This window comes from Pholcus phalangioides, unplaced genomic scaffold, assembly GCF_987345545.1.
Source record: "Pholcus phalangioides strain wild (caught in Gottingen) unplaced genomic scaffold, Ppha-v1.0 ptg000003l_1, whole genome shotgun sequence".
In the NCBI taxonomy this organism is placed as follows: domain Eukaryota; kingdom Metazoa; phylum Arthropoda; class Arachnida; order Araneae; family Pholcidae; genus Pholcus; species Pholcus phalangioides.
In genome coordinates, this window is record NW_028301596.1 from 47,042,995 (window position 1) to 47,058,066 (window position 15,072).

The 15,072-nt window shown below is 37.2% G+C and overlaps 1 long non-coding RNA gene across 1 annotated transcript; it reads right to left on the minus strand.

Annotated features, from left to right (window-relative positions):
- Positions 1–10,071: 10,071 nt before the first annotated feature.
- On the minus strand, positions 10,072–12,725 carry LOC149088715 (uncharacterized). The gene is made up of 2 exons (XR_016195041.1): positions 12,330–12,725; positions 10,072–10,270 (listed from the first exon to the last, which is right to left on the minus strand). It is a non-coding gene; the product is annotated as an uncharacterized LOC149088715 (long non-coding RNA).
- Between the last annotated feature and the right edge of the window lie 2,347 nt (positions 12,726–15,072).

The following is a 15,072-nucleotide window of genomic DNA, read 5'->3' on the forward strand; positions in this document are numbered from 1 at the left end:
ATTTTGATCTTTCAGGTCAGTTTATAAGCTTTGTTTATAAGGAGCGTAGTTGAATGAAGAATTTAGTTTTTTATACCTGAACTTCTCGTCATCACCACATAAGCCACTTCCGATTTCGAAAGTAGGTAGCAGCACCAACAATATTTTTAAAAATGAATTTCTTAAAGTATTCTTGAGTATTAAATTAATTTTAATTCCCTTTTAAAATTGTTAGTGCCATTGTGAATTCGTGGCAAATGCTACAAGGCAAAAAAAACCCCAAAAAACTGCTATTGGCGGATGGCGTAACAGTTCGAGTCACCCAGTATATACGGATTTTGTCATTGCGTAACGCAGTGACAAAACTGTTCATGTGAACATAATAATGATTCATTATCAGGATTTCAAGCCCATCGGAAAATATAAATAAGGGGCCATTCAAGTATTACGTAAGCACATTTTCAGTCATTTTTGACCCCATTCCACTCCCCCTGTCAGCAAAACACTGATATCCCCCCCCCCGTCAGCTTCTTAAAATATTTCATATCTTCAAAAAGGGATGGTTGATGACGTAAGCAACCTCAACCCCCCCCCCCTGTCATCAAAAGTCAGCAAATCCGAAACCCCTCTTAGCAGTTTGTTGACTTCGGTGAAAATCTGATATTTCGTTGGATGACAAGTTACCTTCAAGTGGTTTTTTGGTTCATAATGTGGCCGCTGTCTCACAGGCGAACGAAGCAACGTGCGAGATGGCTTAAACACAACATAATATTTTTCACATAATAGTCTGTAGTACAGTATATTTAATATACAAGGCGCATAGGTAACGGGGCATATGACATTTTACTGGCGAACCATTGGTCCTAGAGGCATACTTCCAGTTGGCAAAAGTTCCCGAATAATGTGTAGTACTCAGATATTTTATTCATGTTGCCAGGGGTTATATATTTATTAAAATAAAAATATTAACTTTTTATGTGGACACCCTGCGCCCCAAAACCCAATTGGAAAGTTGTTTCCCAGTCTCCAACAAAACCATTCATCGTTTCTAAGTGCAATATTCACTGAGATATTCGAAGAAGGTTGGGGAAAAAAAAACATCATTAAATGAGAGGAAACCATTCTACCCGCATTTAATGCTGTTATTTTTCCTAAATTTCCTCAATGTTTCGAATTTGCATATCTCGGTGAATATTGCAGTTAGAAACGTGAAATAATTTTAGTTGCCATCGGAAAAGACTGAGCAACAACTTCTTAACTGGGTTCTTTGGCACACGGGGATGGTATAAAAAGTTGTTTTTTAATTTTATAACTAGACAACCCCTTACAATATGAATGGCATATCTGAGTTGGACACGTGATTTGGATACTTTTTCTAGTTGGGTATGTCTCTAAGACTAACGGCTCGCCAGTAAAGTGCCATACGCCCTGTTACCCATTCAGTCTGCATATGCACGTAAAAAAATAGTTTGAGACGAAATAAGTCGACTCTCGTTTTAACGAATACCGTTATAACGGAAAAAAAAATTATTATACAAAGATACGCATTGAGCCGGTTATAGACATTTCAAAGTGAAGACTTACGTGAGAATTTATTACACGTTTCTGAGAAATCAGCAGATGCGGTGAGTCTCAAATAAACGGATTTAAATTGCTTTAAATGTCGTCATACGCCATTTTAGAAAATTTTTTCTAATGTCCACAACATTGTTCTTGCAGGATAGGAAAATTGCATTGAAATTATTTGGGATGTTGCAGGCCAACAGTAGGCTTACATAGTAGGGCAGTTAATAGGAAGCATTACAGTATAGATTAAAAAAATTTTAAAGATGTGTAGTCAATCTTAGAGGAAGTCCCCATACATTATCTGCTTGGACTGCATATAGAAATCAATCAGCACAAACCAAATGACGTTAAGACCGTCTTAAATATGTTTAAAATCACGTTTTTCCCCGTTAAATTGAAAGGAATAGCATATGAACACTTGCGATTGAGACACAACCGAAAATTTATGCAATTACAGTTTCTTAAGTTATAGAGCAATGTAGTTTTAAAAAATTTAATTTCGTGGGTATTTTCCCTCATGTATGATTTGGTCTCTTGGAGTTCGTTATAACTGAATTCGACTTTATTTCTTTTCAGTGGGGGCAATGGGTTGGCACACCCCTCTACCCAAAAATTCATAAAATAAAATACCCCAGAGCAATCATTCTCTATTCGATTTTTATAAATATATTTCCCATCAGACCACTCAGGTTTAGAGGTGCCGCGAGTTCGATACCCGGTTCGTCCTTGTCAGAAAACTTTCCTGACATAGGGATACAACAAAAAATGGCGACTTGGCCGCAGCGAAAAGTTGCTACCGCAGGGAGTTTCCCATCGAGGGCGCACCAACCTCTCGATGAGTATAAGAAACAAGACTGCCTTTCGGAATCGGCAATAAATTGTAGGTCCCGGTCTAATTAGCCCTCGTGTGCAGAAAATGACCGTGGTGCGACTAAAATGATCAATGATCAGACCACTCAGTGCCGATTGAAGATAGCTTTGTGCTAAACTGGATGGCTATCCATCTGTAATTGCATCAAAACGATTGGGTTTTTTTTAAAAGATTTCATTTTTCGCCCATCTACTTCTTGGGCATGTGTGGTGTAGCAGTAGTAGGTAGGGCCTCCAAAAAATGGCTCGCTGATCCGCGATGCTCTTAAGTCAGCCACCTCGTTGGGCAATTTGCCTGTTGTGGCGTTGTATTTGTACTTTTCCGGTTCTCATGAATTTTTAAAGTTTCTACGGACTTTTTGCACACCCTGTATAAAGTTTTACACATCTTAGTCACGTGATTTTTTTCAAATTTTCAAAAAAAAAAATGTATAAAAACAACTTACATGAAAAAATACCATGACATCAATTTAATTGTATAAAACTTGATGTCATGGTATTTTATCATGCACACAAGCGGTTTTTAATGCAATTTTTTTTTGAATATTTACAGCAAATTAAGTATCAAAGATTTGTAAAACTTTACACCACCATAGCACGTACTATCAAAAATATGTAAAAAATTTGAAATAAATAAATGGTTAACTCTAGTACTTTTTACTGATATTTTTATTAGAGCATAGTTTTCCCCTCACCATGTTAAAGGTATCAACTCACCTTAAAATTCAAGTACATAATAAATGAATTAAATATACAGTCGAATCCCGTTTTAACGAATACTGTTATAGCGAAAATCTCGTTTCAACGAACACTTTTCTAATCGTCCCAGATAAGTTTACATAGGAACAATGGAGAAACTTGGAATTCCTTTATAACGAAATTTTGTTTGAACGAAGTGATTTCTCCGGTCTCTTGGAGTTTGTTATAACGGGATTCAACTGTAATAGATTTTTAGATCGAAATATAAAAAAAAAAGTAACAGATTTATATTACAAAGATATTTTTTTTTTTAATTTTAAAAATAATACTATATTTAGATTGAAAATATATTTTTCCAAAGTTTTAAAAATTGTGATACAGTCGAATCCCGTTATAACGATAAACATCCCCCCCTCCCACTTATAGTTTTCAATTTGTGCACTATAAAGTAATATTCATGTAGCACGAACATGTAATAAACGTAATAGCGAACGTTTATTCCTAATTTTTAATGATTTTCTATCACATTTTCAGGAATTTGGAATCGTGATCCGCTTTTAGACGTTTGAGTATTTCAGCTTGTGCTGTGATTGGCTGTGTGGAAAAAAAAATTACAGGAAAAATCGCACAATAGCGGAATCGCGGTGCGTTTACCAAATATGCTGCCGGGGCTGGCCGCAAATGTCCAAAGATTGAACATCCACAACGATGATGGGATGAATACGGTATGAGTCATAAACTGTGATGTCCAGTATGTAACGTGAGGATATAGTGGCACGGACTCTCTCTAGCAAAGTACAGGGTGTACCGTAAATTCGTAAATAAAAGCGTGAATCAAATGAATTCGGAACAGTTGTTATAATTCAGTACTGTTCAACAGACAGTCGGTTGTTGTTGTTTTTAATCTCTGAAATAACGTGGTGTTATTCGTTTATTAGTGACGAAAGAAGGTGGAGTTCGCGAAGTACATCGGTGAACGAAGGCAGGACCGCAACAATGGGGGGGGGGGTGCACCGGGCGCTGTTTAGAGGGGGTGCAAATTTCACTCTTTAATCTCTCCTTCGATATTATGAGGGGGCGCCAAAATGCATGCTTGCTCCGGCTGACCAAGCATCTAGTTGCGACCCTGAACGGAGGCAGTGTGCTGTGAACGTGCACTGTCATTATTGACTCGTATGCAGGACTGGCACAAGCGTTTCTACTGTGCACTCACTTTCCTGTGGTGGAGTTTCTCTCTGCTGATGGCATGAACGGAACCGAAACGCACTCCCACCTTCATGCCGATGTCTTATTGTGTGTCTGTCGTCTGTTTGGGTCGATTATCTCGTCGACTTCTTTCGCCAAAGCGTCCGTGATGACGAGGTGACTTTGACCAGCTGGTCGCTTATAATCATTCACAGATTCCCGTTCCTCGCGGAAACGCTTGTGCCAGTCCTGCATACGAGTCAATGACGGTGCATCTTCACCGCACACTGCCTTCGTTCGCCGATGCGATTCGCGAATTCCTTCTGCCTCGAAGAAACGAATTAACACCACGTTCTTCCGCAGATAAAATAACAAAACAAACAACGATTGCCCGTTGAACAATACTGTCGGCCGACCACGATCACATATCACGTGATTCCGCGCGGCAACCTAGGGTTAGTTAGTTCCGCAGAAGAGGCTGCCTTGTTTACCGGCTTTCTTTTAAACCGAGCGCAACTCAGGTCTATCACCATCTATGTGCGATTTACTACCTAGTGAGTTGTGCCGGAAGTGTAGCTTTGTGTGTACCTAACAGTCTGAGTGTGTATGTTGTGTTCGATTTTTCAGTGCCGCCATCTATACTTCAGAAGTGAAGTGAGTGATGTGTTATGATTACATTACATTTGTACTGCTTGTAGGTCTGTTGCTCTCTGTGGCGAGACTTTTTAAAGGGGAGATCGGCTCGCATTCGCACCTTGAAGTTGGGAACCGCAGAAAACCAACTTCAGCCGACCACCTCTGTGGCGACGGTGGGGTTCGAACCCGGGACTTCGCAACGCGAGTCCGTCCAGCACCTCCTAGAGATAGAAGGCCTCCGCAGTCTGCTTGTGACGTCAGTAAGTAGTCCACATTCCCTCGGAATATCCAGGGAAAAATAATTCCCTGCTCGTCCCAGTATCATCGTTGTGAGGAAAAGAAATGATCGGGCTCAGAATTGGCGATTTCTATGCATCACATCCAATCACTATGCGGTATTTGTGAGCCAACCAGGAAGATTCGACGCCAAAATAACAAGAAACGAAACAGGATGCTGTGTTTCAAAATATGGCAAACTTGCTAGGTAGTCTGATGTGACGTTTATGGCAAACAGTGCAGAGTCCTTCTATCTCTAGGAGGTGCTGGTCCGTCACAATGACCACTCGACCACCACAGCGGCTTCTTTACCGACTGCTCTACCTCTGCACAAAGTTTCGTCACACTCATACAAAAATAAACCGAATTATAACAACTCTTCCGTTTCCATTTTTATCCACCCCTCCTAGTTTGAAAATTTAAAAAATAATTGAAGGAATTGGTATCGAATGCGATTTGCGAAAAAGTTTTTCTCATTAGGGGGGGGGGGCGGGATTCGTTTTTTGTGCGGAAAAAAAAATTAGTTCACATTTTTTTTCGATAGAAAGTATTGTATGGAAAGTCCGGCAGGAGTGGGGCCCGAAACGTTTGTACAGCTGCAGCCGGTGATTCGTGGTTGAGGTAAAACAATTTCCCCAACAGTACAGCGCCAGTAACAGGAAAATTCATAAATGAGATGTTAATCATGCAACACGCATTTAATAGGACTGATTTCCATATTGCCAGTGACTCGATCGTGTCTAGCACCCCCTATAAATTTAAACTAATTTTTTTTCCTGTACCAAAAAAATCCCCTTTAGTGAGAGTAACTTTTTCGTAAACCTCATCCAAAACACACCACGTCCTTCAATTCATATGGATTTTTGAACTATTTATGAATTCACGGGACACCCTGTACTTCAACACTTTCAAACCCATACAGAAAAAAGACAATCGGGAAGAAAAGTTCCAAATTCTATTTCTCAAGATTCAGTTATTCCAAACTCATCTGGCAGAACAGAGTTTTAATGTATGAACAAATCATTTTCCCAATTTCAACACAAAGTAGTGAAAAAACCCGAAATTTCAACAACAGAAAAAAAAAAATACCCTCCACGTAAATATAATTTAAAATTTCACGATCCAATTTTCTTCGACGAAATAACAAACCGTAAAATCGATCGTAACAACAACAAATAAATTTCCCCAGTAAAATTTTCTCTTTCTAATATCTTATTCAAAGGAAAAGAAAATGGTTCTCCACTCGCGGTAAATAAACTATTAATATCGGAAGCCATTAAAAAGAGAAGGAAGAAAGAAAAAAATGGCAGAGGAAAACACATGTGCACACGCCATCTTGTATAAGAATGTATATCTTTCATACCTTTCCGTGTTTTCCAGGAAAAAAAAAAACAAAATAGGATACGAAGTATCGAGATGTTGAATACATCTTTCCTATGGAAAAAGTTAATTTCATGAAATGACTTCGGAAACGGAACCTTTTCCCCCCCGCTCACATGTAGGAGGAAAGAATAAATGGCATGTATACATTTTATGTCACGCAAACTTTTAAAAGGGTTTTTCACATGTATGCGTGTGGTGTGTGTGTGTGTGGGTAACACAGAACTGAAGTAATTCGGATTTATTTTGTTCCCTTTGGCTGCGAGAAATCTTTAGGAAAGTCTCAGGTGGTACAACTTCCCACTGGTAATTTCACCAGCGATTTTTCTGCGGTTGTTTTTCTTATTTGAAATTCAGAAAATCTGATCTGTGAAGTAAGATTAGAAAAAAGGGTAAAAAGGATGGTAAGGTAAAATAGGGTTAGTCAGATATTCGCGAGATTTTTAAGGAATACATACTTGGTGTTACAAGAAGTGTCCAGAAGAGATAAAAACGCTGTGGTGTTTGATTCTAAAATTAGAATAAATTCGGAAAAAAAGTATCAGCAGAAAGGATTTCCATCTGTGCTATAATGGCGTATTCGTAAAATAATTGGGAAGTTTAGCAAAAGAAAATACAGCTATATAATATACAGCCTGAACGCTATGAATTTGGGTCTCCAGCAACTAATAAACTTCACGCTTCTCTTTATTGCAGTGAAGAAAATTTACTCGTGGCATTTCGATGAGATGTTAATGAATAAAATTGTTGACTTTTTCGCTGTTTTTTTTTTTTATTTCGAAAAATTACTGAATTTCAGAAAATTTCATGTCCTCGAAAATACGTAGCAAGTTTCGAAATTCAAAGTTTTCACTCCTTCATATCTCGGTGTTTTCCTCCCCCTCGAATTGGAGGTCTTGGTAACTTTCTTCACCTCTGAGAGACATGAAAAGTTTAGACACAATCAAGAATTTAAATGTTGTACGTCTCGGAAAATTTGGGACACTTAAAAATTTGGCATTTAAAAAGGTAACAATTGACACGTTTAAAAAGAAGTAGGATATACATAGTGGGATAAATCAAGTGGGTATCCATACTTAGATTAAGACAACCATAATGTTTTCCTATGCACAGTTTAGTATACAACAGTAATTATTAGTTTTTACTTTCGTGTTTTTCTACGCCTCGAAAATACCCCCAGAATTTAAGTTGTCGATACTTCCGTGAATTTTTATCCGAATTCGATTGAATGATTTTTTCAGTATAAATAAGAGGAAAATGAAACCAAAATATTTCAATCGCCATTTCTTCCGGTTTTAAAAAGTCGTATAAAATAATATTTCACCTTTCGCAGCGTAAAATACGAGTCATCAGCAGTCAGAAATGGTAAAATTTACATACTGCCACCATGACCATCCATCCTTCTTAGCGTCCCATACATCTTCTATAGCAGAAAGCCTCTACGCGAAGCTGGTAAGGAGATCCAGCTTATCTCATCCGTACCGACCCAAATTGCTTTGAAATTCAATTTGAAAGTGAAATAAAATAGAATACAGTCACACCTCTCTCTTTCTCGAAAACTCTCGAAAAATGGGAGAAAAAAAACCCTTGCATTTACTGCACTAAATCAATGCAATTTCACCTCTGTGTCTCGAAGTGATTTTAGAAAAACTCTCTAACTCGAAGGCCAAGCCCAATGATAGCAGAAAGAAAACACGAACCGTTTTCGTTTTCACGAAACACACTTTTCTTTCGCGAAAATCTGATTCTTCTCCCCTTGGGTGAAATAAACTGATAAGAAATTATTATTCTTATTACAGCCCATTGTGTTGATGGATCTTTTCAATTATAAGCGGATACTATGATTGACGGAGGTGGAAGCCACGTGAATGGGGCTTGTTCAGCATGGCAAAAAAAAGTCAGCCAACAGACAATTAGGTACTGCATCAAGAATGCTGCGTGGTTTGGAATCACTCATCGCAGTGATGAAGGACGAGATCTTGATCAGTTCACTTTTGAATTTCAACGGTTCTCAATGCTGACGATGCATACCACTAGGGGCATTACTAAAAAAAATTTGATGCTAGAAATTTCATTTTCTGATTTTGCGGAAATGAACAGTTCACTACAGACCCTCAGCGTCTTGACTGATACCGAAATCATTGCTGAATGTACGGCCGACTCAGGTGACGAAAATACAGCAGAAGATGCTCCAGGGGAATTGGAAAAAAGGTAACAGTGAAAAATGCTGAACGCACGCTGCAAAAACGGGGCACTATTTTCTAGAGCAAACTGAGAAGATTGGGAACAAAATATTCGCAGCTCTTGCTAATATAGATGAAGTTGTGTAGGCTCTCAAAGAGCATAAAATATGCATCAATCAAAGCTTATGAATTATTTTAAATGAGTTATGTATTGAATTGAACAAAAAAAAAAAAATTCGAACGTATTTTACGGCCGTATTCACCACTCACGGTCCTGAAACGCGGATCAGTTGAAACCCGTTTCAGTTTTAGAACGAATTTGGCATTCACCAGTGAGTCTCGAGTGCGTATCAAGTGAAACTCGGTTCAGTTGGCGAGTATTTGGCGTATATTAGCTTGGCGAGAGTAGATCCGACGCTGATTGGATGAAGGGTTTTTGATCTTCTAATGAAGTAGAAAACTCAACGGTTGAATTCTTGTGTTTACGTTTTTCAACAATTTTTTTTTCTATAAGCAAAATATGGTTTTATCATCCCCTTTTTAATGGAAATTCCATTTCATTCCAGCTACGGTTTTCTTTCCTACTTCCGCTATATCTATAATGATGGTTTTTCATTTCGCTACGGAATTGCTAATATTCTCAGATTAGATAAATTATATATCGCACGTACAATCAGCTTATGCGCTTTTCATTGCTTTGAAGGGAAAAAAAATGTATCAGCACATACAAATTTTATTAATCGTGAATGGAATGAAATGAAGGAAAAAAGGACCGTCGCAATTGTGTAAAATTTATATTTTAAAAAATACTAATAAATTTGGAAATTTTTCAAAAAATAATTTTTATCTGACTATTTTTTAAATTATGATTGTTTTGTACCCGAAATAAAATTTTTAGATACACATATTAAAAAGTACAAAATTCAGTGAATTTGATTTCCAAAATATTTTTTTATGCTAATAGTAATTCTTGCGATGCACATTGAATATTAAATTACTGAACATTAATAGCTATATTTCCTATTAGCCAAATAAGTTAATGTCTGAGACTGATTTTTTGTGATTTGTTGAAACTTGTATGATAGTTGCATGCAATCCTTCCTACACACAAGATGTGCCCCCTCTCAATGTATAAAATGCTAAACCCAACAGTTCAATCAACAGTTCATGATAATCACAATCTAGTAATTCGTTACTTTCAAAATTTGCACTGTAACTTGAACATAATTAAGGCACAAATTCAAAATACGTAAAAAAAGCTAACATTTTCCTCACTTAAGAAATAACGACAAATCAATTATCAAAAATAATTTATTCATATTTATATGGAAGTATTTGAGATTGCTAAAAAAAATAATGGTACGTATAACACACACACAAACATTGTAAATAAATATTGAGATTTTCTTCCATGATTGAGTCAGCTCATCTTCAGTGGCCACATTTTATCATAGATGTGTTTTTACCCTACTTTTGCTCCCAAATACTTGTTTCATCTGAAAAATTAAAAACATGTTTTCATGAAAAGAAATTTCCCTAAAGAATGAAACAAATCATACTCATGTGTTGTGATTTCAAATACAGTGAAATCATACTGCATAATACGAATAAAGCACATGTAATCAGCAATCACGTGGTACTAGTTATGTAATGATAGATTACTTAAATATTATAAATTTCATTCAATCATTGCCCAATGCTGGCATGAACTGCACATAAATAAGGTTCCAAAAAGTAATTTCATGAATTTTTGAATTGGTGTTTTGAGCGCGAAAGGTATGATCACACACTAAAATCTCAATAAAATGATATTCTGCAAATCAAGAAAAAATATCATTGTAGAGGGATTGCTGTTGTATTAAGATTAGAGATGTAAAATTCTTGAGAATATTGTAACGAAGGACTCTGGAAGGACTACTATTGTAAATAACTTGAGAATATTCTTATTATTCTTAACAAGAATATTCTCCAGTTATTTATAATATAATTATATATAATATCCTAGAGAATATTCTTTGGAAAGACTACTTTTATAAATTACTGGGGAATATTCTTATCAAAAATAATAATTATTCTCAAGTTATTTCTCATATTAATATTCTCATCTCACATCTGTAATCGAGTGGCAGCAGTTTAACATTATATTATAGGAATTTATTTTATATCAAGTATCATTGTAGTGAGGTTTAACTGTAAATAATAAACGAATGAACTGCAATAATTATATGCAAAATACTGATGCACAAATAGAATGAAATGAGCTGATAATTATATGATTTTGGATAATGAGAATGCACCACAGAAAATATTTTTTGTTGTGCACGTGTTTTCATTTGTGCAAATACTGTGGATTCTGCTTATAAAGGGTTTTTTTTTTCAAAAAATTACCATGAAAAATGTAAGCGGGAAAAATGCTTTAAACAGGAAATCTTAATAAAAATTAATTCGAGTACTAAGCAGGAAAATATTATACATGGGAATGTTATAAGCGAGATCGACTGAATATAGAAGGAAAATGTCATGTTTACACACAGCAGCAAAATATCAGCAAAGTATCAAATAAATATATTCCTGCCAAGAGGTAAAAGCTAAAAAAAGGTAATATATTTTGCTTGGCATTAATATAAATATTTTCATATTAGAGACAAAACATTTCATACACAAATCTATATTTTAGAGTGTTGTTGAATATTGTTTTGTTTAGGAATTAAAATGCACTACTGTAATGATCGCTTTTGCCTAGTACATTTTGCGAGTTCTTAATGTACGAGGCTCCTCAAGAGAAAAAAAGGCCCCACAAAAATGAGATCTGGTTGAAATTTTCTAGAATTTACCAGATAGGACCACAGAAAAATTTCTCGTCTCGGGGGGGGGGGGGGCATCATGCTCTTAAGATGGTCCTGGTTAGGGAAAAAAAAATTTTGTATACAAGTAATACAAAAAAAAATTTTTTTGTATACACTGTATACAAGTGACTATTCCTGCAATTCAAGAGAGATATTCATGACTTCTTTTCAGACCAATGATACATTATTTTCAGAGAGGAAAAAACTTCAAAAGCGTGACACTATACCCTGCCATTTTAACCTTTAGGTCAGGACCGTAAATAAGCTGGGGCAACCGGAGCACTTCCCAAGGGCCGAGAGAATGGGGGCCCTCACAAAAATGTACACTTTATTTTACATAATAATACTTTCAGGGGCCCCCACTCAAGAAAAAAGTCTGCATCGAGAGAGCCCACTACCAGTGCCGTCTTAACGGATGGACCTACCCGGGCACGGCCCGGGGGCCTCACAAAAATGAGATTTGGTTGAAATTTTCTGTAATTTACCTGGTAGGTCCTCAGAAAAGCCACTTGGCCCGGGGGCCCATGGTGTTCTTAAGACGGCCCTGCCCGCTACGACCCTGTTTCAGGTACCATAAAGACGAATTTGTCATTAATATCAATACATGAGTATATTACTCATACAATTCTATCATTATTTGATAATGATCATTTTGTTAGCGAATGAAGTTCAGATTTGAAGGAAATCATAAAAAAGTATCATTACTCACCTTCTTTCGTCACTTGTTGATGGCTTCAAGTAATAGTTGAAAGCTTTCATTGATCGGGGATAATTACTTAACATATATTTAATACCTAAACGCGGTCACTCATCACCTTATAATTAATAAATTATTCTAAATTCCCTATTTCATTCCGGGTCATCGTAAAAACAATTCAGCGCGACCGCCATTACTATGTCGATGTTTGTGTTTGCAGCGACGATAATGTTCACTGCGCATGCGCTGAAACTCGATCCACCCTGCTGGATCGCCGATATCGGAGGTTCAGTTTCAGGCTCGAAAAGCTGGTCCGTGGATCTCGATTCAGGGGTGGTGAATACCAATTTTGAGGTGAAACGCGGTTTAGAACCTGGATCGCGTTCTGAACCTGGACGGTGAATACGGCCGTTAGTGCATTTGCATACACTGTGATTGAACATCGATTGTGTGCGGTACCCAATAATTTCAATAGTATGTAGTAAAATATAGTACGGTATTTTTTAGTTTTAATCAATGCAATTTTTCACCATTTGGCGTGTTTTTTCTTTTTTACTAAAAAAAACTATTTCTCGGAAATTCTCTATCTCGAAATTTTTCTTTCGTCCGGTCAGTTTCGAGATAGAGACGTTTAACTTTATAAGTTTTCCTGCCACGGGGTTGCTCCCAAGGGCAGAGGACGGGTGAGTGTTGTGCTTTTTTTTTGCATTTCGAGTTGCTTCTGGAGAGATTATCTTAGCTTTTATAATAATTTGAGTTGCTTTTAATACGATTCTTTCGGTAATGTGAATTTACTTTTCTGTTTTAGTTGAATTCCTATACAACCATGGAAGTCGCACGTTAAGTGTTTTGTTTAAAATGATGCGTTAATGTTTTGAGTTGGATTAATAGTTTGAAGATTAATAAATATTTGAAACGTAATTGCGGAGCAACGTAATGTTGCCTCAGTCTATCAATGAGTGTTGTCCATTTTAATTTAAAAAAATTCCCGATGGCTGACACTATTGGGCCAGGCTTTCACACGAGTGTGGCCCTGGCTATACGGTGGCTATATCATTGGAGGTGGGTGGGAAATGAAGGCGCCATCTATAGTTGGTTGCCTCGGGCTCTGTGGGTAAAGACCTTGTTTTCTATGTTCTTCTTCGAACCCGTGGACCCTGACGGTAGGGGGATCAGTGCACTGGCATTTCAGACAAAACTCTGAATGACTCCCTTATTAATTTAGAAAATGAATTACTTTGCACGATGCGTGAAGTTAGATCCTCAAACCCCTTTTAAACATACTTTCACTCCTCGTGTCAATTGCAATTTTTTACTCTGCTCTCTTCGCAATAATTATTTTTTCCAAAGCACGCCACATGCTTTGTACAGGCTGCCGATGTCAAATATTGGTTCCAATAATATGACTCGACCGTGTATGTCCTCGCATTCGTCGTTTTAGCTGTTTCAAAAAACTGTGCGCATTTTCGCCCCTGTATGGAACACGTAATTTTAGATGTCATGTCGAAACGACAACGAGCTCCACGTTATCTTTTCTCGGTGACGCAGTATTACAAGGAGGAACAAAGAAATGCTTCGAGGGTGAACAATGGCGATTGACAAGCAACGAACGATATCTCTCGAAATGATCAGAACTGACAGAATGGGACTCCATCGTGATCTTTAACGCTGTTGTTAACACGTGACTTCAATCGGAATTAAAACAAAACTATTAGCGAGAGAAGAATTTACTTCTGATTACGCATTCAGAGACATAAGTCGCGGCTTCGCGATATTTATTATGAAATTAATAAATATATTCGTGGTATATATTGGCATATTGGTATATTCGTGGTATATTGTGTTGCCGTGTTCATTGATATTTTTCAAATTGGGAATGATCACTTGGTCGTTAACACGATTCCTCCATCAAGTTTCACTTCCATACAATACAACTATACCATAATTTTTCTAAGGTTTTTCAACCAATCTGTAACGGCGGTTACTTGCAGAATAAGAAACCAGCCGCCTCTATGTTCGTGGCCAGGGTCGATTCTCATCATTTATTTTTTTTTCGCGCTATAAATTCACTTTTGAGGAGTTCATCGAAGATCCTGGCCAGCCTGAGGGCCCTGCTCCAGGATATGAGGGCCATGGGAAATGATTACGGATATACATTACGAGACTTCGGACAATTCTATGCAGTCGAGTCACATTATTGTGACAGACTCACATTTTTGAAACCAACTGCCTAATGAAATAAGTAGTCACGAGCTGCCTTGGCGCGAATATAAGGGGTGAGATGTAAGCATTTCGAAAATATATCAGTCATTAATGTCAAAGTTTAAACACGAAGAAATTATCATATTAAAATAAAAATACATTTTTGGGCTTCTCAGTGAAGCATGAATACGTTATGTCTGAAATTTGGCAGTCTTTGAATGATGGTCCGTTTTAATGTAATGTATTAGAAGAATGGCTTGACTGTGATTAGGTGAAGTAAAGATAACGGTGCGGCATGCGTCGTTGATGGAAGAAGTGAAAAGTGCGTGAGAATCGAACGAAAATCTACAGTTGAGTAATTCACTGTCCAAATGAGCCAAGAAGTTCCAAGAATTTTGTCCTAAATGTCAGCCTACTGTGGTATCTTACGGAACGTCTTATGTAGTTCACTGAAAAACTAATATACGCATCCACAGTACGCAGAATAACCACTAATTACAAGAAATAGCATGCACTAAAAGAGGAGCCATATGGCCCCCTTGCGGTCCTGGGA